The sequence below is a fragment of the Suncus etruscus genome, chromosome 15 (genome assembly GCF_024139225.1).
Source record: "Suncus etruscus isolate mSunEtr1 chromosome 15, mSunEtr1.pri.cur, whole genome shotgun sequence".
NCBI classification, from domain to species: domain Eukaryota; kingdom Metazoa; phylum Chordata; class Mammalia; order Eulipotyphla; family Soricidae; genus Suncus; species Suncus etruscus.
Genome location: NC_064862.1, coordinates 75482175 through 75502894, shown reverse-complemented (window position 1 = coordinate 75502894; position 20720 = coordinate 75482175). Strand labels below are relative to the sequence as shown.

Sequence of the window (20720 nt, the reverse complement as noted above, 5' to 3'; positions counted from 1 at the left end):
TCAGCATAATAGATTCCATGTACATCCATGTATAGGAAATGTTCATGACTTCATCTTTCCTGATGGCTGCATAATATTCTATTGTGTATATGTATCACAGTTTCTTTAGTCTTTCATCTGTTGAAAGGCATCTTGGTTGTTTTCAGAGTCTGGCTATTGTAAATAGTGCTGCAATGAATAAAGGTGTGAGAAAGACATTTTTGTATTGTGTTTTTGTGTTCCTAGGGTATATCCCTAGGAGTGGTATAGCAGGATCATATGGGAACTCAATTTCCAGTCTTTTGAGGAATCTCGGTATTGTTTTCCCTAAAGACTGGACAAGATAGCATTTTTACCAGCAGTGAATGGGAGTTCCTTTCTCTCCACATTCCCACCAGCACTATTGTTCTTGTTCTTTGTGATATGTGCCAGTCTCTGTAGTGTAAAATGGTACCTGATTGTTGCTTTGATTTGCATCTCCTTGATGATTAGTGCTGTGGAGCAATTTTTCATGTGCCTTTTGGCCATTGTATTTTTAGGGGGGTCACACCCAGCACTGCTCAGGGGTTACTCCTGGCTCTACACTCAGAAATCGCTTCTGGCAGGCTCAAGGGATTATATGGATGCCGGGATTTGAACCACCGTCCTTCTGCATGCAAGGCAAATGCCTTATCTCCATGCTATCTATCTGGCCATTGTATTTCTTCTTTAAGGAAGGTTATCTGGGAAGGCTGAGACTAGACTACATCAAGTAAACACGGCTCATAAACAAGATGCATGGCTTAATCTAACATCTGCTTTGCTTGGATAAGAGTTAGAAATATGTAGATGTGTCTTGAAGGAATATGATTATGTGCCTTGAATGCCATGAACTGAAAATGCATATATTGTGTGCCTACCCCATGCTCAGAGCTCCAAGTCCCTTTGGCTTGCAGCCCCTCAGCACCGAGTCTTATAAACCCATCTCTATCCTCTTCACTCTGTGTCCTCTATTCTTTGTCCCAGTTACAGAAAAACAGGCAGGCAGACATTATCTTACTTAAAAAATTATTATGGGGCCAGAGAGATAGCACAGCGGCGTTTGCCTTGCAAGCAGCCAACCCAGGACCTAAGGTGGTTGGTTCGAATCCCAGCATCCCATATGGTCCCCCGTGCGAGTCAGGAGCTATTTTTGAGTAGATAGCCAGGAGTAACACCTGAGTGCTGCCGGGTGTGGCCCAAAAACCAAAAAAAAAAAAATTATTATGGAGACAGAGAGATAGCAAAATGTGTAGGGCACTTGCCCTGCATGCAGCTGACCCAGATTTGATCCCTGGCAATCCCATATGATCCCCAGAGCCTTCCAGTAGTAATTTTGAGCACAGAGTCAGGAGTAACTCCTGAGTGCTGCAGATGTGGCCTCCCCCCCCAAAATTATTTGTTTGTTTGTTTGTTTGTTTTTGTATTTTGAGCCACACATGGAGACTCTCAGGGTTTACTCCTGGCCCTGTGCTTAGGAATCATTCAGGGTGGTGCTTGGTGGACCATATGGGATGCAAGGGGTCACAGCAGCGACGTGCAAAGCAAACATACCTTATCCACTGTACTATTGACTCACTACTGAGTCCTTCAAAAAAGGAAATTTCTCCAAACAGATTGACCAAAGTTTTCAACTGCACCAAAGTAAACTGAACATTTTCTTTGTCTCTTTGAGTTTTGATACCTCTGTAGTTTATTTTTATTCAAACACTGTGATCTACATGTTTTTCCCCCACTGGTTTTTAGATGTATCATATATCATATCATATTCACCCCAGCCATCTCCACTGCCCCAACATTGCCAGTCACTTAGTACTTTGTTCTAGCTATTATTACTATTATTTTTAGTTTCTGAGCCACACCTAGCAGTGCTCAGGGATTTCTCCTGGCTCTGTGCTCAGCAACCACTTCTAGCAGGCTCAGGAGACCATATGGAATGCCAGGAATCAAACCCAGGTCAGCCATGTGCAAGGCAAATGCCTTACCCATTGTGATATTGTTCTAAATCCAGTAAGTGTTATTTTTATCTTTGTCAAGGGGAGGCTACATCCATGATGCTCAGGGCTTACTTCTTGCTCTGTGCTCAGATCTCACTCATGACAGGGCTCAGGGGGTCATATGGGGTGCAGGGGATTGAACCTGGGTTGACCTTGTACAAGGCCAGTGCTTTCCTCACTGTCCTATTGCACTGGCCCCTATTTTAACCTTTTGGTGACTAATATTTCATTAACTTAATGGGCAGGAGCAAATCAGAATTCCAGGTTTTGTGCACAGACTTATGAAGAAAACCTGATTAAACATGGAAAGTGATCACAATGAAAAGGGAGGTTATCAGTGTTGACTTGTTAAAGTCAAAGTATAATTAATTGTTCCCTCTAAAAGTGCATAGATATTTGCTTAAAGGATCAACAGTACATTATCACTGTTTTATTCCCATAAGGGAATATTTTTTCATGAAGCAGTTTTCTGATTCTTTTGTCATTCAAGTCAGTTGTAAATTCTGTCTGCAGTCCTATTTTCTTCCCACTCAGAGATTTCTATCTCTGAATATTTTTTATTGTTTTTTTTTTTGGGGGGGGGGGAAATGCACCCAGCAATGCTCAAGATTTACTCCTGGCTCTGCCCTCAGGAAGTTCTCCTGGCAGTGTTCAGGGGACCAAATGGGATGTTGGGAATCAAAACTGGGCTGGCGGCATGCAAGACAAGTGCCCTACCCTCGGTGCTATATCTCTGACCCCTGTATCCCTTAATTTTAAGAGGTGTAGAAGGATAAAGATCATACTGAAACTATTTTCTGCTCCCTTGGGAGTGTAAGTCCTGCCTATTCTGAGACAGGCTTTTCCAAATAGCTTATTATAGGGTCTTGACCCAGGTTCAATATCCAGCATCTATTTTTTTTCATTTATTCATTTCCAGGGATGAAGTAATGTACAGTGGGGGAGGGCATTTACCTTACACATGGCTGACCTGGGTTCAATCTCAAGCATTCTATATGGTTCCCTGAGCACTGCCAGGGGTAATTATAGACTTCAGAGCCGGAAGTAACCCCTGAGCATCCCTGGATGTAATCCCCTGAAAAAAAGATAGACAAAAAATCAAATCTGTTGTTTTCAAGGCTGGAGAGACAGTACAGGGTTAAGACACTTCCCTAGTATTCTGCTGACTCTGGTTGAAATTTTCAGCACCAGATATGAGGTCCCTTAAGCACTGTTATGAATGATTCCTAATAGCAGAGTCAGGAATAGGCACCGAGCATTGCCAGCTGTGGCCCCAAAAGATAGAGGAATAGACCAATAACATTCAGCTTCCAACAAATTTGACAAATTCAGGGAGACATCCTAGCAGTCCATTTTATATTTTATATATTTGTTTATTATTATTATTATTATTATTATTATTATTATTATTAGTTTTGTTTGGGGACAACACCCAACATTGCTCAGGGCTTACTCCCAGCTCTGTGTTCAAGGATCACTCCTGGTGAGTTTTTTGGAATGGGATCTTAGAGGTCAAATCTGGGTTGATCACATGAAAGGGAGTATGTTACCAGTGATACATTGGCGTCAGCCCTTGGTAGTCTGTGTTTTCTTTTTTTTGTTTGTTTGGTTTTTTGGGGGGTCCACTCCCAGCAGCGCTCAGGGGTTACTCCTGGCTATCTGCTCAGAAATAGCTCCTGGCAGGCATTGGGGACCATATGGGATGCCGGGATTCGAACCAACCACCTTAGGTGCTGGATCAGCTGCTTGCAAGGCAAACACCGCTGTGCTATCTCTTTGGCCCCAATAGTCTGTGTTTTAAATGACTCTCTTCAGGGCCAAAGCAATAGCACTGCAGTAGAGCATTTGCCTTGCACTCAGCCAACCCTAAGACAGACGTGGGCTTGATTCCTGGCATCCCATATAATCCCCACAAGCCTGTCTGGAGTGATTTCTGAGCCCAGAGCCAGAAGTAACCCCTGAGCACCGCTGGGTGTGGTCCAAACACCAAAATAAAGTTTCTTTTTTTTAAATATGGAACGCTTCACGAATTTGCGTGTCATCCTTGCGCAGGGGCCATGCTAATCTTCTCTGTATCGTTCCAATTTTAGAATATGTGCTGCCGGGGCCGGAGAGATAGCATGGAGGTAAGGCGTTTGCCTCTCATGCAGGAGGTCATCGGTTCGAATCCCGGCGTCCCATATATGGTCCTCCCGTGCCTGCCAGGAGCAATTTCTGAGCCTGGAGCCAGGAATAACCCCTGAGCACTGCCGGGTGTGACCCAAAAACCACAAAAAAAAAAAAAAAAAAAAAAAAAAAAAAAAGAATATGTGCTGCCGAAGCAAGCACAAATAAATTTATTTTAAAAAAAAAGGTTATCTAGGCCATGCATAAAAGTAAATTCAAAATAAATTACAGACTATGATATCAGACTTGAAACCATAAAGCACAAAAAAGAAAACATAGGCAGAATACTCCATAGTATTGACATTAAAGGCATCTTTAAAGATGGAACACTGGGCCCGGAGAGATAGCACAGTGGCGTTTGCCTTGCAAGCAGCCGATCCAGGACCAAAGGTGGTTGGTTCGAATCCCAGTGTCCCATATGGTTCCCCGTGCCTGCCAGGAGCTATTTCTGAGCAGACAGCCAGGAGTAACCCCTGAGCATCGCCGGGTGTGGCCCAAAAACCAAAAAATAATAATAATAATAATAATAATAATAATAATAATAATAATAATAATAAAACAAAGATGGAACACCACTGACCAAGCAAGTGGAAGCAAAGATAGACAAATGGGATTACATTAAACTAAGAAATTTTCTGCACCTAGAAGGAAATGGTGAGTAAGATAAAAAAAAAAAAAGACTACCCATGTAAAAGAACTATTCACCCAATATTCATTTGATAAGGGTTTAACATCTAAGATTTACAAGGCATTGGTAGAGCTTAGCAAGAAAAAAAAATTCTAATCCCATTCAAAAAATGGGCAGAAGAAATGAATAATCATTTCCTTAAAGAAGAAATACAGATGGCCTAAAGGCACATGAAAAAGTCTCCACATCACTAATCATCAGGGAGAAAAAAAAAAAAAGAAAAAGAAAAAGGTTATCTTACATTCATGTGGTGACTATTAAGTCACATATCTGGCCCCTATTCTGTCTTGTTTGTAACACTTATTTCAGAAAAAACTTACTTATTTTACCTTAAGATAGAATTTTCTATTTTTTTCCTTGGGGAAGGAGGTCATCCCTTTAGTAGGGTTAACCAAAGCTACATCTGGCAGTGGGTGCATGTGATGAGGGAATCAAACCTTGGACCCACACACGCCAGACATGCATTCAGCCCTTGAACCAGGCCCCATGGCAGAATTTTTTTTTCTTTTGTTTGTTTGTTTGTTTGTTTTGGGGTCACACCCGGCAGCGCTCAGGGACTACTCCTGGCTCTACACTCAGAAATCACCCCCGAAAGGGTCGGGGGACCATATGAGATGCCGGAATTCGAACCACCGTCTTTCTACATGCAAAGCAAATGCCCTACCTCCATGCTATCTCTCCGGCCCCAGAGGTTACTTCTAACTCAGTGCTCAGAAACTGTTCCCAGCAGGTTGAGGGACCATATTGGATGTATGGAATGCCTTGGATTGAACCTGGTTTCATCCCCGGTCGGCCAAGTGCAAGGCAAAAGCCCCATGACAAAATTTTCTTAACAAGGTATTTTCATCATTATGTATTTTTTGTTTGTTTGTTTTTGGGCCACACCTGGCATTGCTCAGGGGTTACTCCTGGCTATCTGCTCAGAAATAGCTCCTGGCAGGCATGGGGGGGCCATATGAGACACCGGGATTCAAACCAACCACCTGAGGTCCTGATTCGGCTGCTTGCAAGGCAGACGCCGCTGTGCTATCTCTCCGGCCCCCATTATGCATTTTCTTACTAGAAACACACATTTTATTTTCTTTACATTAAGCTACATTTTTCATTTTCATTCTAATTTCACAGAATCGTTAGAATATTTTTCCCCTCACCTTGAAAATCTTGTTTTGTTAATTTTTAAATGGTAAGTTATTGCAGAGTGTGGCAACAGATATTATGCTGGTTTGGGGCCATGCCCAGCAGTGCTCAGGAGTTGCTCCTGGCTCTGCACTCAGGAATTACTCCTGGTGGTTCTAGGGGGAATATATGGGATACCATGGATCAAGTCCAGTCGGCTGTGTGAAAGGCAAGTGCCTTACTCTCTGTATTCTGGCTCCTGCACCAGACATTGGCATCTTTTTAGTTCAGAAACTTTGCAGGTCAAGATGCACTGAGACCAAGAAAGAGATGTGAATGATATTTCAGAATGAGAGATAAGAGAGAATGAAAGAAAGAAGGCCAAGAGAGATAGAAAAGGAGAGAGGGAAGAGAAAGAAGAGAAGGTTTTAACTTATCTCTCTGGAGGCAAACTAACTCCCCAAAGAGGCTCAGGCTGATAGCTTAGAGAGGCAATAAGAGAAGAGACACTTCAAAGGCTGAATAGCTCTGTCCCACCTCTGTTTTCTTATTTCTACTTTCATGTCCTCTTGATTTTTATTTGTGGTTCATTCAGTTTGTTCCATGCATTCTTTGAGTTTCCTGAGCATCCTTCAAAGGCTATGTCAATACTTGTTGCTTCTTCAGGATCATCATCTTCATTCTCTAAGCATGGTGGTGTTCTGCGATGCTTTTCTTTTTTTCTTTTTTTTGGTTTTTGGTTTTGGGGTCACACACGGCAGCGCTCAGGGCTACTCTTGGCTTTACACTCAGAAATCGCCCCCAGCAAAGGTCAGGGGACCATATGGGATGCTGGAATTTGAACCACCGTCCTTCTGCATGCAGGGCAAACGTCTAGCCTCCATGCTATCTCTTCGGCCCCCTACGATGCTTTTCTATAGTGTCTTTTGCAGGTTTGTTGTTTGTTTGTTTGTTTCTAAACATGTTGTGCTAGTGTACATTGATTAGGGGATAAGTGCAGCCACAGAATAAAGTGTGTCTCTGGGTGGATGGCACCTTTGCTCTGGCAGCCACGGGAGCGGGGAGGGGGAGTTGTGCCTCTCTCTCTCTCTCTAGCTTTGTCTTTTGGGGGAGAGGCACTCACCTCTCCTCTCTCAGGGCCTCTGCTGCTGCAGCCTGAGCTAGGGGCAGGAGAAGTCTGGGTCATTGCTCTTTGAATTCTGGGAAAAGGAAGCCTTGTTGATAATCCCAACAGACTCTGTATATAGTCTTGTCATAAGGATTTGTTGTTGTTGTTGTTGTTGTTAGCAAAACTAGCATGAAGAGGGGCTGAAGCGGTGGCGCAAGCCATAAGGCATTTGCCTTGCATGTTGTGCTAGCCTTGGATGGACCACGGTTTGATCCCCCAGCGTCCCAGATGGTCCCCCAAGCCAGGAGCAATTTCTGAGTGCATAGCCAGGAGTAACCCCTGAGTGTCACCGGGTGTGGCCCAAAAACAACAACAACAACACAACAAAAATAACATGAAAAAAAGCCGAGAAACGGTTTCCAAAGTAGTAGCGAGAGAAGGTGGCAGAAATACAGAGCATTTTCACCAAAAGCAGAGGGAAAGAGTCTAGGAAGGAAAAGATTAATGGTCCCAGAGAGCAATTACTATTGCCAGTGGAACCCAGTTTGGTGGGGGGTCTCAGTTTCCTTCACTGAAGGGAGGCCCAGGATGGTTCCTCATACCTATCTCCAGTGTTCAGGCTTCGGGGACCAAATCCTTGATTAGAATTCTGGGTCATATAGTCCCTGACAGGAGCGAGTGGCTGAGGGAAAATCTCTGAAATTACTTACCCAAGTCCAGCCTTCCAAACGCACCTCTGTTCCTTTTGATGACTCTGGTGAGTATGGCAAAGATACAAGAGAATTTCCTAGGAAAATACTTCAAGGAAAGCAAGAAAAATAATGGTGTCCCACTCAGCTCAGAGAACTTTTCAGCAAGTAGGGACCAGACAGAAAAGATCACCTCAGGAACCCCTTTTGGGTGGAGGAATCCCCCAGCTCCAGACTATCCTTTAGTGTGTATCTGCCCCACCCCATTTGCATCTCATTATGGAAGTTCCCAACAGCCCTAGGGGAAGAGGGAGCTACAACAGACAGACAAGGATGAGTCTGTGTCCTACATAAGATCCATGAGAACTATGACCCAGAGAGAAAGGGAGGAATAAAGAGAGAGGAAGGGGAGAGATAAGGGGAGGGAGGAAGGAAGAGAGAGAGGAAGAGGAAGAGAAAGAGAGGAGCTTCAGCAATTCTTCAGAGGAAGCAAGAGAGGGATTGTTAGGAGCTGCTAGCACTTCTAGAACAAGCCAACCTGATTGTGTTTGCTCTAATACAAGTCTCAGCTGGATAGTAGGAAAGACTGTGCAATGCCTACAGTGTAGACACTCCCAGTTGCCCCAGGGGGAGAGGAGAGAAATCCAGTCAGGACTAAATCTCTCAGCCTTGTCTCTGCCCCCCACCTCCAGAGTCCAGGTTCTTGGCTTCACCACAGGAAAGAATTCAAGAGCTTAGTCAGGGAAGTCAAGTGTAGAAGCAATTTAGTGGAGCCAAGTAGACACTCTGTATGGTATAGAACAGTCAAGTACAGATGTAGACTGAGGGGCTGGAGTGATAGTACAGCAGTAGGGTGTTTGACTTGCATGCAGCTGACCTAGGACCAACCCAGGTTCGATCCCTGGCATCCAATATGGTCCTCCAAGCCTGCCAAGAGCCATTGCTGAGCCCAGAGCCAGCAGTAACACTGGAGCACTGCCAGTGTGACCCAAAACCAAAACAAAACAAAACAAAAGGGCTTGAGTGGTAGAACAGTGGTAGGGCATTTGCCTTGCATGCTGCTGACCCAAGACAGACCTTGGCTCAATCCCCAGTGTCCCATATGGTTCCCCGAGCCAAGAGCAATTCTGAGTGCATAGCCAAGAGTAATTCCTGAGTATCACCAGGTGTGGCCCACCTCCCCCCACTAAAAAAACAAATTTAGACTGAATGGAGGAAGGCAGTTCACTAAAGTAAGAAGCACACTTAGAGGAGAGTAAGGGCAGATGGTAGAGAGAGGAGCACTGTTTCCACACAATTTCTTGCTTATGTAGGTAGAGAAACAGAGTAAACAAAAAAGGGGGACATGCATGGGATGGCCAAGAAGAGGGAGAAGAATGGGGTTTGGATTTTTTTAATTCAAAGCTCCACCAGATTCTCAGTAAATTTGGCCACTTTCTGGTATTGTAAACTGTCTGGGACAAATGGGTGTGATGTTTAGAATGTAAATTGTTGGATGCCCCCTATGATGCTGTTCCCAACCCCCCTGGCAGATGGAACCCCATAGAGCAATTGTTCCTGGGGACCTCATAGAGGAACTGTTTCAGGGATTCTCTTCAAGAACTGTTTCCAAATCGAAGCCAGGTTGGCCACATGCAGGCAAACACCCTACCCCACTGTACTATCTCTCCGGCCCCAGAGCATAATGTCTTAAGTATAATCTAATCAGAAAAAAAAAAAGAGCTGTTTTCAATACACCACTCCAGACATGGGGAAGGACAGCATAAAGAGGGGGTACCAGCTGCGCATGATCGGTGGTCACTCTCAGACTTGATTCAACCATCTCTCTCTCATAAGTAGATCTGGTTACCTAATCTGCACTGTGTTGTTCCTGGGGCATCCAAAAGCTCCAATCTTTCAGTTTATCTTCTCCATGGAGCTTCTCTCTCTCTCTCTCTCTCTCTCTCTCTCTCTCTCTCTCTCTCTCTCTCTCTCTCTCTCTCTCTCTCTCTCTCTCTCTCTCTCTCTCTCTCTCTTCTACTATGTTTGTGGTCCTGCCACCCTATACGTTCCTCTTGTCCTATAGAGATATTGTTGGGATGAAGTAAAGTGTCTCTGGTCATCAGCCTGGAACCCATTCTTTACCAGTCATTAGCTGAGGGTGGAGAATATACTTGGTCCCAAACTCATCAGGAAGTTGGAAGTTGACCATGACTGGCCAACTGGGTTGGCACAGTAAATATAGAATATTGAGAGTGTAAGCAGGTTGTGCTCTTCCAGGCATCTCTTGGTTCTCATCTGGTTGGAACTACTCTTAGTCTGGATTATTTTCACCTTTTGGTTGTGATTTATTAACTTTACTCATTTATACTTGTGATTCATTAACTTCATGGGAGGAAACCTACCAGAATTCCAGGCTTTATGTGCAGACTTATAAAAAAAAAAACTTTATGTGCTTTATGTGCAGAACTTATAAGAAAAATTTGATCAACCACAAGACAAAGATAAAAAGAGAATGTGAATAGTGTTGCATAAAATATATAACTGGTCCATGTATATTTTAGATAATATTACATGGATGTTTGCTTAAATGACTAATAAGATATCACTATTATGTTTTCCAGTGTCTGCACAAGGAAATATTTTTCTAGAGAGGGAATGTTTTCTTATTCCTTCCCCACCAAGGGCAACCATATTTATACTGGCCTCTCTTCTGACTCACAAGCACTTTACAGTCTTTACCTTTTTCACTCCAAGTCATTGTTTCCCTCTTCCTTTCTTCTCCCTCTACCTCTTCTCTTTCGATATCTTTTGCCATCTGCCCTTTTCTGTCTTGAGAAATATGTTTAATGACATTTTATGAAAAATAACACTGAAGATTGTGTCTTGCCCTAATACTAGCTTTATGGGAACATTTCTAACAAGAAACCTTTCAGTTCAATATAGAGCCTTCCTTTGTCCTGACTTTGCAAGACAACATAAGTTTGCAATTAGTGAGATAAGAAACAGGTTCTTTAATATTTGAATGTTTTTTTGTCACACCCTGTGTTGCTCAGTGCTTACTCTTGGCTCTGCACCGGTGGTACTCAAGATTGGCTGTGTGCAAAGCAAACACCCTACCTGCTGTACCTCTGACCCCAGGATATAGGGTCTTGGTCAAGTGAGGCAGAAAATGATCACATGAGTCAACATTACATTTATAAACAAATGGCAGGTTTTTGTTAAGTAGCATACACAAAATCGGCATTATATTCATAAATAAAATGACAACCAGAAAATAAAAGAATAAAATTCTTTCAAGCACTGAGCTGGAGACATAGCACAGTGGGTAGGGTGCTTGAATTGCATACAACCAATCTGGGTTTAATCCCCAGCATCCCAGATGGTTCCTCCATGCCTCACCAGGAATGATTCCTGAGTGCAGAGCCAAGAATAACCCACGAGCACTATCAGGTGTGCATCCCACCAAACCAAACTAAACAAAACAAAACCACTGGAACAATAAACACCCAAGAATAGCTAACGCAATTCTGAGAAAATAGAAGATGGGAGGCATCACTTTCCCCAACTTTAAATTGTATTACAAAGCAATAATCATTAAAACAGCATGGTACTGGAATAAAAACAGACTCTCAGACAATGGAAAAAACTTGGATAGCAGAGAATGTTCCTCAGAACAATCAATTAGGGCCCGGAGAGATAGCACAGCGGTGTTTGCCTTGCAAGCAGCCGATCCAGGACCAAAGGTGGTTGGTTCGAATCCCGGTGTCCCATACGGTCCCCCGTGCCTGCCAGGAGCTATTTCTGAGCAGACAGCCAGGAGTAACCCCTGAGCACTGCTGGGTATGACCCCAAAAAAAAAAAAAGAACAATCAATTAATCTTAATTAATACAATCAATGAATTTTTGATAAAGGGGCAAGAAACACAAAATGGAGCAAGGAAAGCCTCTTCAACAAGTGGTGTTGGGACAACTGGTCAGCCACATGCAAAAAAGCAAATTCAGACTTCTAACACCATGCACAAAAGTCAAATTTAAATGGATCAAATACTTGATATCAGACCCAAAACTATGAAGTATATAGAAGGAATCATAGGCAAAAAACACTCCATGACATTGAAACTAAAGGCATCTTCAAGGAGAAAACACCACTATTCAAACAAGTGGAAGCAGAGATAAACAAATGGAATTACATTGAACAGAGAAGAAGCTTCTGTACTTCAAAGGAAACAGTGACTAGGGTAAAAAGTTCACTCATGGAATGGGAGAAACTATTCACACAACACCCATTAGATAAGGAGCTAATGTCTAAGATTTACATGGTATTGACAGAAATCATAAGAAAAATACATCTATCCCCATCAAAAAATGGGGAGAAGAAATAAAGATATTTCCCCAAAGAAGAAATATAGATAACCAAAAGCCACATAAAAAAATGCTTCACATCACTAATCATCAGAGAGATGCAAATCAAAACAAGTACCAACTCATGCCACAGAGACTGGCATGCATCACAAAGATCAAGAACTATCACTACTGGCATTGCTGTGTGTAGAAAGAAACTCTCACTACTGGTGGGAATGCCTTCTAGTTCAGCCTTTTTAGAAAACAATATGTATATTCCTTAAAAAACTAGAAATTGGGCTCCCATATGATGCAGCAATACCATTCCTAGGGATATACTCTAGGACCATTAAAACACAACACAGAGTCCTCTGCACTCCTATGTTCATAGCAACACTGTTAAGTATTTAGAGGCTTTTATAATATTTCTCTTTATATATATATTATACATATAATATATATATATTTCTCTGCCTGTTTTCCAACCTACAGACTTTTTCAGGCCCTGTCTGGATCTGAATAAATAGAAGTAAAGCTGGGAGGATATGGTTCTTTGCAGCAGGCTAACTAGCCCTAGAGTTTGGAGCAGCTGGTAGGTTGGCAAAGGATTTTGTGTCCGACCTTCTTACTTCATTTCACCTTTTTTTTTTTTTTTGGGTCACACTGGCAGCACTCAGGGGTTACTCCTGGCTCTGTGCTCAGAAATTGCTCCTGGCAGGCTCAGCAGACCATACAGGATGGCGGGATTCAAACCACTGTCCTTCAGCATGCAAGACAAACACACTACCTCCATGCTATCTCTCCAGCCCCTCGTTTCACCCTCTTATCTGTGTGGATTATTTACTGTGGCTCTATACAACTGGAAACAACTAGGACAGGGGAATGGAAATTGCCTTTCCTTTCTGCAAGCTCCGGGGGAACCAAACCTCTACCAATCTCCAAGAGAACATGACCCTTCACAACACTATTTACAATAGCCAGAATCTGGAAACACCCCAGATGTCCAACAACAGGTGAGTGGCTAATGAAATGGTGGTACAACTATACAATGGAATACTATGCAGCTGTTAGAAAAAATAAAGTCATGAAATTTGCTTATACATAGATGGATTTAGAGACTTATGTTGAGTGAAATAAGTCAGAGAGAGATAAGCACAGAATAGTCTCACTCATCTGTGAGATTTAAGAAAAAGTAAAGAGAGTATAATAGTGGCACCCAGAGTCAATAGAGATGAGGACTGGAAGCTTATCACAAAGAGTGGTAACTGCAGTTAGAGAAATAACTACACTAACAGCTACCATGACAATGATAGAGAGAGAAATACAATGCCTGTCTTGAAGATAGGCAAGGGGAGAGAGAAGATAGAAAATGAGGGACAATGGTGGTGGGAAAGTTGACTGGTGAAGGGGAGTGTGTCTTATAACTGAAATCCAATTAAGAACATGTTTGTAACCATGATGCTTAAATAAATTATTTTAAAACCATCAAAATTCTTTTAATTAACGAGGGGAAACGCCAAGTGAAGGAAAGCCAAGTGAGGCTTTGGCTTTATCTCAGGGAACAGAAAGAAAAGTCTTTGGAAGTGTTGGATTCAACACTTACTCATCTGGGTACAAGGCACGTTGTGACACTGTGTTCTTAATGCAGCCACAGAGACCACAGATGTTATATATAGTGCTGGAGACTGCTCCGAGCTGAGGAAGATAAACTTGGTGAGGCCCATTTTTTCTTCATATTTCTCACCCGTTGTTGATGTCATTCCTTAGTTGACCATTTGTTCTTTTTGCCATGTCATTCTCAGTTGCTTATGTCTTTTCATTTAGATGCCTGCTCTTTATCAGTGAACAATGTTGAGCTTCAAAACATGTTTTCTGCTGGGCCCTCTTCAAAACAGCTTTGAGGTAGTCAGTAAGCATGTTACTTTGTGAGTTTGGCTTGACAAATTCAGCTATTTTGTCCCCATTCAGCTGTTAGGCATTTGGTGAAGGGCTTTGCTCATCTCTTCACACTCTTGGTCATAGGGAAAATTAAAGAAAATATCAAGAAGTCAAAAAGAGACCAGGGTCACAAGCTTTTTAAGTTTTCTTACCAAATAGACAAAAGTATTATATCTAAAATAATTTATGGGGGGAGGATGGAGCAAATGTCCTATCAGCTGTGCTATTACTCCAGACCCCCTAGTCACACTATTAATAAGGTCCTTCATAAAGTACTAAGAATACTAAGAAATTAAGATTGATTTGGATCCTATCAATATGGATCCATCCTCAGAAAGAGTAGTCTACCTGGGCCCAGTCCAGAGACTTTTGGCTTCTGTTTTGTAAGAAGCTTCAAATGTAGCTTTGGAAAATTCCTTTGGCAGGATGTTGGCTAAGTATGGGACCAAGACACACCCAAAGAAAAGAAGGTGTCTCTCAGCAAATGATTTAAACCCTCAGCTCATAGGAGGATTCAACCCCATGGATTATCTTTGTAAACCCTGTCATTCTTGTCTGTCAAAAATCACACAGTTCTGAAAAGTGTCTGAGTTCAAAGCCTTCATTGATGAGAGGGATTATGTCTGGATGTTCAGGTTTGGGTTGCTGGCTTTTGCTTCTCTGATTTCCGTGTAGTTCTTCAACATTTGTACATACTTTGATGGATGAATATCAGCGAGGCTTTAAGCAAAGACCACAGACATATTTCAAGGTTCACAGGCTGTGGGGCCCCAGACTCTCAAATGCCTTCCCCTCCTCTGCCTTGCCAGAGTTCCCCCAAAGAAAGGTGCTTGCAAAGCACATTCCTCATCTTTTAGCCATTGTTCCCCAAAGACTAGTTGGTGGGTGTGGATCTGTCCTGTGATGCTGTTCCTAAACTGCCTGGCAGATGAAACAAATGTAGAATCAATGTTCTAAGGGTTCACCCACACCTCCCCATAGAGCCACTGTTCTGGAGATTCTCCTTGAGGCAAAAGTCTCAGAGACATTGCTCTAGAGATGGGGAAGCACAAAGAGAGGTGCTATTCCCCCCAAATCAGAGGCCACTCACAGGTTTGACTTTGGGCCATCACTCCTTCCTCATAGAGATCTCTGGTTGCTTTTATGATCTGATGTATTGCTTCCAAATATTCCTAATTCCCAGTGTTTATGTTTAACTTTTCCCTGGCACCTCATGTCCCAGGATGCCCATCTCTGGTGCCACCTTGGACTTATCCCAGTTCCTCTTGTCCTATATAAGCATTGTTAGAATAAAATAAAGTGTAAAGACTCTGACCCATTCTTTTCTGGTCATCAGCTGGGGGAACTTCCTCAGACCTGGACTGTCCTGGACACACTGGGGAGAGGAAAGGAGGAAGTTGACCCTAGCCAGTAGGCTGGGTCAGCACATTCAGTGTCAAAACAGGAACATAAAAATAAGAACCTGGAAATAGGAACATTAACATAAAATTGCATTTGGTGGACCCCCATATAAAGAGGTCAGTAGGGTAATAGATTTCTCGGGATACTGGGGAGATAGAATCCTAGCCATTCCTCTACCTCTCCCAGTAAGATGGGACAGAAATAGTGCTGTGCCCTTTGTTGGTTTGATTCTGCATATTTTGTGCAGAACTGGAAATGATATTTTTCAGGACCAGATCCAGTCCTGCCTTAAAATTGTCTTTGAAATTAATCCCTGGTTTCCTGACGAGGGCACCCTGGAGACCAAAATTTGGAAAAAGGTTAAGGACAGAGTGTTTAAGGAGAAGAGTTAGATCTCTCTGCCTCCACCCACCCCACACTTTTGAATAACTTGGGTAATAAATTCCATTATCCAGGGTTTGCAATGTACTACTGCCAGAGAAGAGGATACTAGGTATGAGATAGAAGAGAAATAGATTAAAGGAACCTATAAGGGAAGTAAATAGGAAACTTTAAGGGGACTAATGACAAAGCAGGAAAGGTCCCTCTGACTGAGAAAAATTACCCCCTCAGCCTCTCCTGAACCCATGCCCCGAAAAGGGAGGTACCTTCCCAGAGAAGACGCAGTTTCCATCTTGTAAAAATAACTTTTAAAGTGAGCATTTAATCCTAGACATTCTATCCCTCACCTTAATACACAAATAATCCTATACCAGGAGGTGCATTAGTAACTTTAAGACAAAGTCATCCATCTAAACAATTAAATGATGGATTTTATTTTATTTATATATATATATATATATATATAAATAACTCTTTTAATTTCACAAAGTCAGAAACATACTATTTGTTGTATGACATTGATCCACATAACTTGCATAAAAACTAAAATGCCGGGCCCGGAGAGATAGCACAGCGGCGTTTGCCTTGCAAGCAGCCAATCCAGGACCAAAGGTGGTTGGTTCGAATCCCGGTGTCCCATATGGTCCCCCGTGCCTGCCAGGAGCTATTTCTGAGCAGACAGCCAGGAGTAACCCCTGAGCACTGCCGGGTGTGGCCCAAAAACAAAAAAAAAAAAAAAAAAAAACTAAAATGCCAGTGAATAGGTTGTATAATTATTTTGAAGTTTACAACTGAAGGAAATTTAATAGAGCCCTAGTCAGCTCTATAGTAGAATGATGTGGAGGTTTTTTTTTTTTTGGGGGGGGGCATACCAGGTGGTACTCAGTGATTACTCCTGGCTCTGAGCTCACAAATCGATTCTGGCAGGCTCAGGGGATCATATGGGATGCTGGAAATCGAACCCAGGTCCAGGTTCATGCCCTACCATTGTACTATCTCTCTGTCCCCTGATGTGTCTATTTTTAAAATATCAGATGGATTCTGGTAACTTTATTTTTGAATGTAGATCTGACTTATTTATGATGATTGGATTAAATAGCTCTAAAACTGTGGTATAGTTTAAGAAATAATAAAATATGAAAAAAAAAAAAAAAAGAAAATTTCCTAGAAAATTTCACTACTGCTGTCAAAGCAAAGAAATCTCCCCCACTTCCCTTTGTTCATCTCTCTTTTCTTCCCTTTCCCACACTGCTCCAAGACAAAGTTGTTTTTGTTTTTTAGTTTTTGGCCACATCCAGTGGTGCTCATGGTTTACTCCTAACTCTGCATTCAAAGATTATGCCTGAATTATGGATTCTGGGGATTATATTTAGAGCCAGGGATGGAATCCCAATATCCTATGGCTGTACTGTTGTGTGTCCCTGCAGAGAGGGTACTGGTGGATCTGGGAGGTCCATCCATTGCCAACAATGAAGAAAGCAAATCTGCCTCATGGTGCAGGCAGGCCTAAAGGCCTCAGGTGAAACCTGGAGAGGAGAGATTGTCTCCCTTGAGTCTCCCAGAGGAGTTGCCTTTCCTCCAGGTTGTCGCCAGACAAACCCTCTTGCTGCCTGTGGAATGTGGACCCAAGACAAAAATAGTGATTCTTTCCTCAGTTTCCTCACTTGTCCCAGACTTGCTAGTTATCACTAACATGTGAGCTATTTTTAAAAATAATCTCTCTTGGGGAGGGGAAGAAAAAAATAATATCTCTAAAAGAGAGAATGCAAGTTGTAGAAAGGAGGGAGATAGACATTTTAAGGAGTAAAATGCAATATTAAAGATACATATATATGCTGTGCAAGTCACAACAGCAGTGTACCCCCCCATAAATAGTATCAGCATTAAGATCAAGAAAACAGCAACAGCATTACTGGGGGCCCCAGTAATAAATAGTACAGGGGCAATGTGCTTGCCTTGCATGTGACTGACTGATCACTAAGCACATAGTTAGGAGTCAGCCCTGAAGGTATAAAAGAAATAAGTAGGAAGAAAGGAAGGAGGGAGGAAGGAAAGGAGGAAGGAAGGAAGGAAGGAAGGAAGGAAGGAAGGAAGGAAGGAAGGAAGGAAGGAAGGAAGGAAGGAAGGAAGGAAGGAAGGAAGGAAGGAAGGAAGGAAGGAAGGGAGGGAGGGAGGGAGGGAGGGAGGGAGGGAGGGAGGGAGGGAGGGAGGGAGGGCAATAAAAAGGTGAGAAAATCAAAGAGATAGAGAAAAAAAGCATTATCAGCCCTTAGAAACACCAGCCCCCCCATCCACCCCACCTCGCCCTACCGTCCACCCCACCCACTGGACAATACATCTGGGTCTCTACCAGCATGGATGGCAGGAAGCCTTAACTAACACAGCACTTCCTTAGGATGATTTGTTGCTGTTGGGTTGGAGTCTTGGCTGCTTTCCTTGGTGCTCCCAGTTCACATGTTAGAAGTTTCACCATTTGCCTTCAAATCAGATATACTTGCATTTCATAAGATGACATGCCATCTTATCTCTGAGATTTCTCATTCTAGGTGCTACCCTTATAAACAGACTTTGCAACATCTGTTCTCCATTCCTACTCCTTGAGATCCTGATCTCCACTGAAGCAACCTTTATGAAAGACTCTGGGTTTTAATGGTCACATGCAAGGGTTATAAAATGTTGACAACAGGGGCCCGAGTGATAGCACAGTGGTAAAGTGTTAGCCTTGCACTCAGCCAACACTGGACAGGTTCAAACCCCAGGTTCAAACCCCACCATTCCATATGGTCTCCTGAGCCTGCCAGGAGCAACATCTGAGCGAAGAGCCAGGAGTAACCCCTAAGCGGCCAGATGTGATCCAAAACCCAAAAATAAATAAATAAATAAATAAAATGCTGACAACAGCCAATGTGGATCTTCTAGGTGATTCAACTTACAAGTAGTAGGTTGGCTAAACAAATGAGTTGGTTTAGCTCAGTGATATGAGCCCAATACATGACAGAATTAATGCCACAGATATATTAGATCTTGTGAAATAAGGTATATATTTATTTTGGGAGGGTTGAGTGGGTGAATACTTGAATAAAGGAACATGTGATATTTTCAGTCAGAACCTCCTGCTCAGCTGAGAGAGGAAGTTCGGGTGGGGAGGCTTGGCAGGAAGGAGGAAGCAGTTTTGTCTAAGTGGGAAATAACCTGTGAGTTCACATCTCAGCATTTGTCTCCTCCTTTTTCGATGAATAAATTTACATGAAAGGGTGATAAACAGAATCAGAGACCATGAGGCTAAGGAAAAAAGAGTCTCTAAACCCAAAGGAAAATGTGGGAACAATTGGGACAATATTTAAAAAGATTCCATTTGAGGGCTAGGGATATAGCTCAAAGGGCCAAAGCATGTGCCTTCATGTAGGAGGCCTAGGTTTGATTCACAATATCATGAGGTCTCCCCAAACCTTTGGGAGATAATTCTAGAGTAGCTCCCTCTGCTCCCTGACCACCCTACCAACCTGGGAGTGTGATCACCAAACAAAAATTCAATTTGGGTGCCAGAGCAATAGTACAGCAGATAAAATGTTTTGCCTTGCATGTGGCCAACCAGAATTTATCTCTGGCATCCACCATGGTTCCCCAATAACCACCAAGGGTAATTCCTGATGCAGAACCACCTGAGATTGCTGTGTGTGCTCACCCCCCCCTCAAAAAAAAGTTAAATTTGGTAGGCTAGGGTTGTGGTTCAAGAGTAGAATATTTCCCTCATATATGTGTAAAGTCCTGGGTTTAATTCCTAGGATAAAAAATAAAATTAACAAAAAATGAACTATAATGTTCAATTTGTAGATTAATAATGTGCTGGGCATAGCATTAGGCATTGGAATTTCAAAGCTGACAAGATCCCTGTCTTCAAGGAACTTAGAGTTAAAATAAGTTGTTCATGCACTTGTCTTTCCAGATACTCTTCCCAGAAAGTAAAATGATGCAGCCTCTATGAAAAGGCATTAGGAAAAATTAAAATGAAAATTACAGATGGTCCAATCATACCACTCCTAGGCAGTTATCCAAAGGCTCTGAAAATACTCACTTGAATTTGCACCGTTTTCATAGCAGCATTAGTCACTGTAGCCAAAACATAGTATCAACCTCAACAGACAGCTGGATAAGGAAGCTGTGGTCTATTATATACTTGGTGGAATACTATTCTACCATTAAAAAGATGACCTTGGGGACAATAGTGTAGTGCCCTGGTCCTGGTGAAGGTGCAGTAACTGTACACATAGAAGCCATGACCACTATTGGCTCCATGGTAACCACCTATCCAGACTGCAATAAAAGTTTTGTTGTATATGTAAACATTTTAATGGGATTATTATGTTAATGACCCTACCCTGATCAGTGATTGTGCCCTACCCTAGGGTGTGACCTGGCATTCTGCTCCCACCCTAGGGGTGGTACCTGATTCTGCTCCCACCATTGGGTGGTACCTGATCCCACCATTGGGTGGTACCTGATTCTGGGGCATAAAAGCAAGGGTCTGTGGAAGGCGAGAGGCTTTTGTCCTGGACCTATTCTTAGGCCTTTTGGCTTCGGCCTCTTCATGGAAGAAAGAGCTGTTTTCTTTGGAAGCCTGACTGCCTGTTGGCCGCATTCACCTCAGAACCACCGACTGAAAAGGGTAACAGATGTGTGGTCCAAGCTGGAGGAGAAAGGCCTCATCCTCCATCCCTCCATCAGTCAACCTCTTCAGGGGCTGACTTGCAACAAGTTTTAATTATAAGTAAGTGAGGACCAGAGTGATAGTACAAAATGTGGGTAGAATACTTTTCTTGGACAAAGTTGTCTGGGTTCAATCCCTGGCACCCCATATAATATCCTGAGCATGGCCAGGAATGATCCCAGAGCATAGACCCAGGAATAAGCTCAGG

General features: G+C 42.7%; 1 protein-coding gene and 1 non-coding gene across 3 annotated transcripts in view; one reads left to right on the top strand and one right to left on the bottom strand.

Annotated features, from left to right (window-relative positions):
• The window catches only part of MEPCE (methylphosphate capping enzyme), a 372004-nt gene that overhangs the window by 217803 nt on the left and 133481 nt on the right, over positions 1-20720 (top strand). The gene's annotated exons all lie outside the window — the stretch shown is intronic.
• On the bottom strand, positions 4002-4106 carry LOC126031695 (U6 spliceosomal RNA). The gene has a single exon (XR_007503527.1). It is a non-coding gene; the product is annotated as a U6 spliceosomal RNA (small nuclear RNA).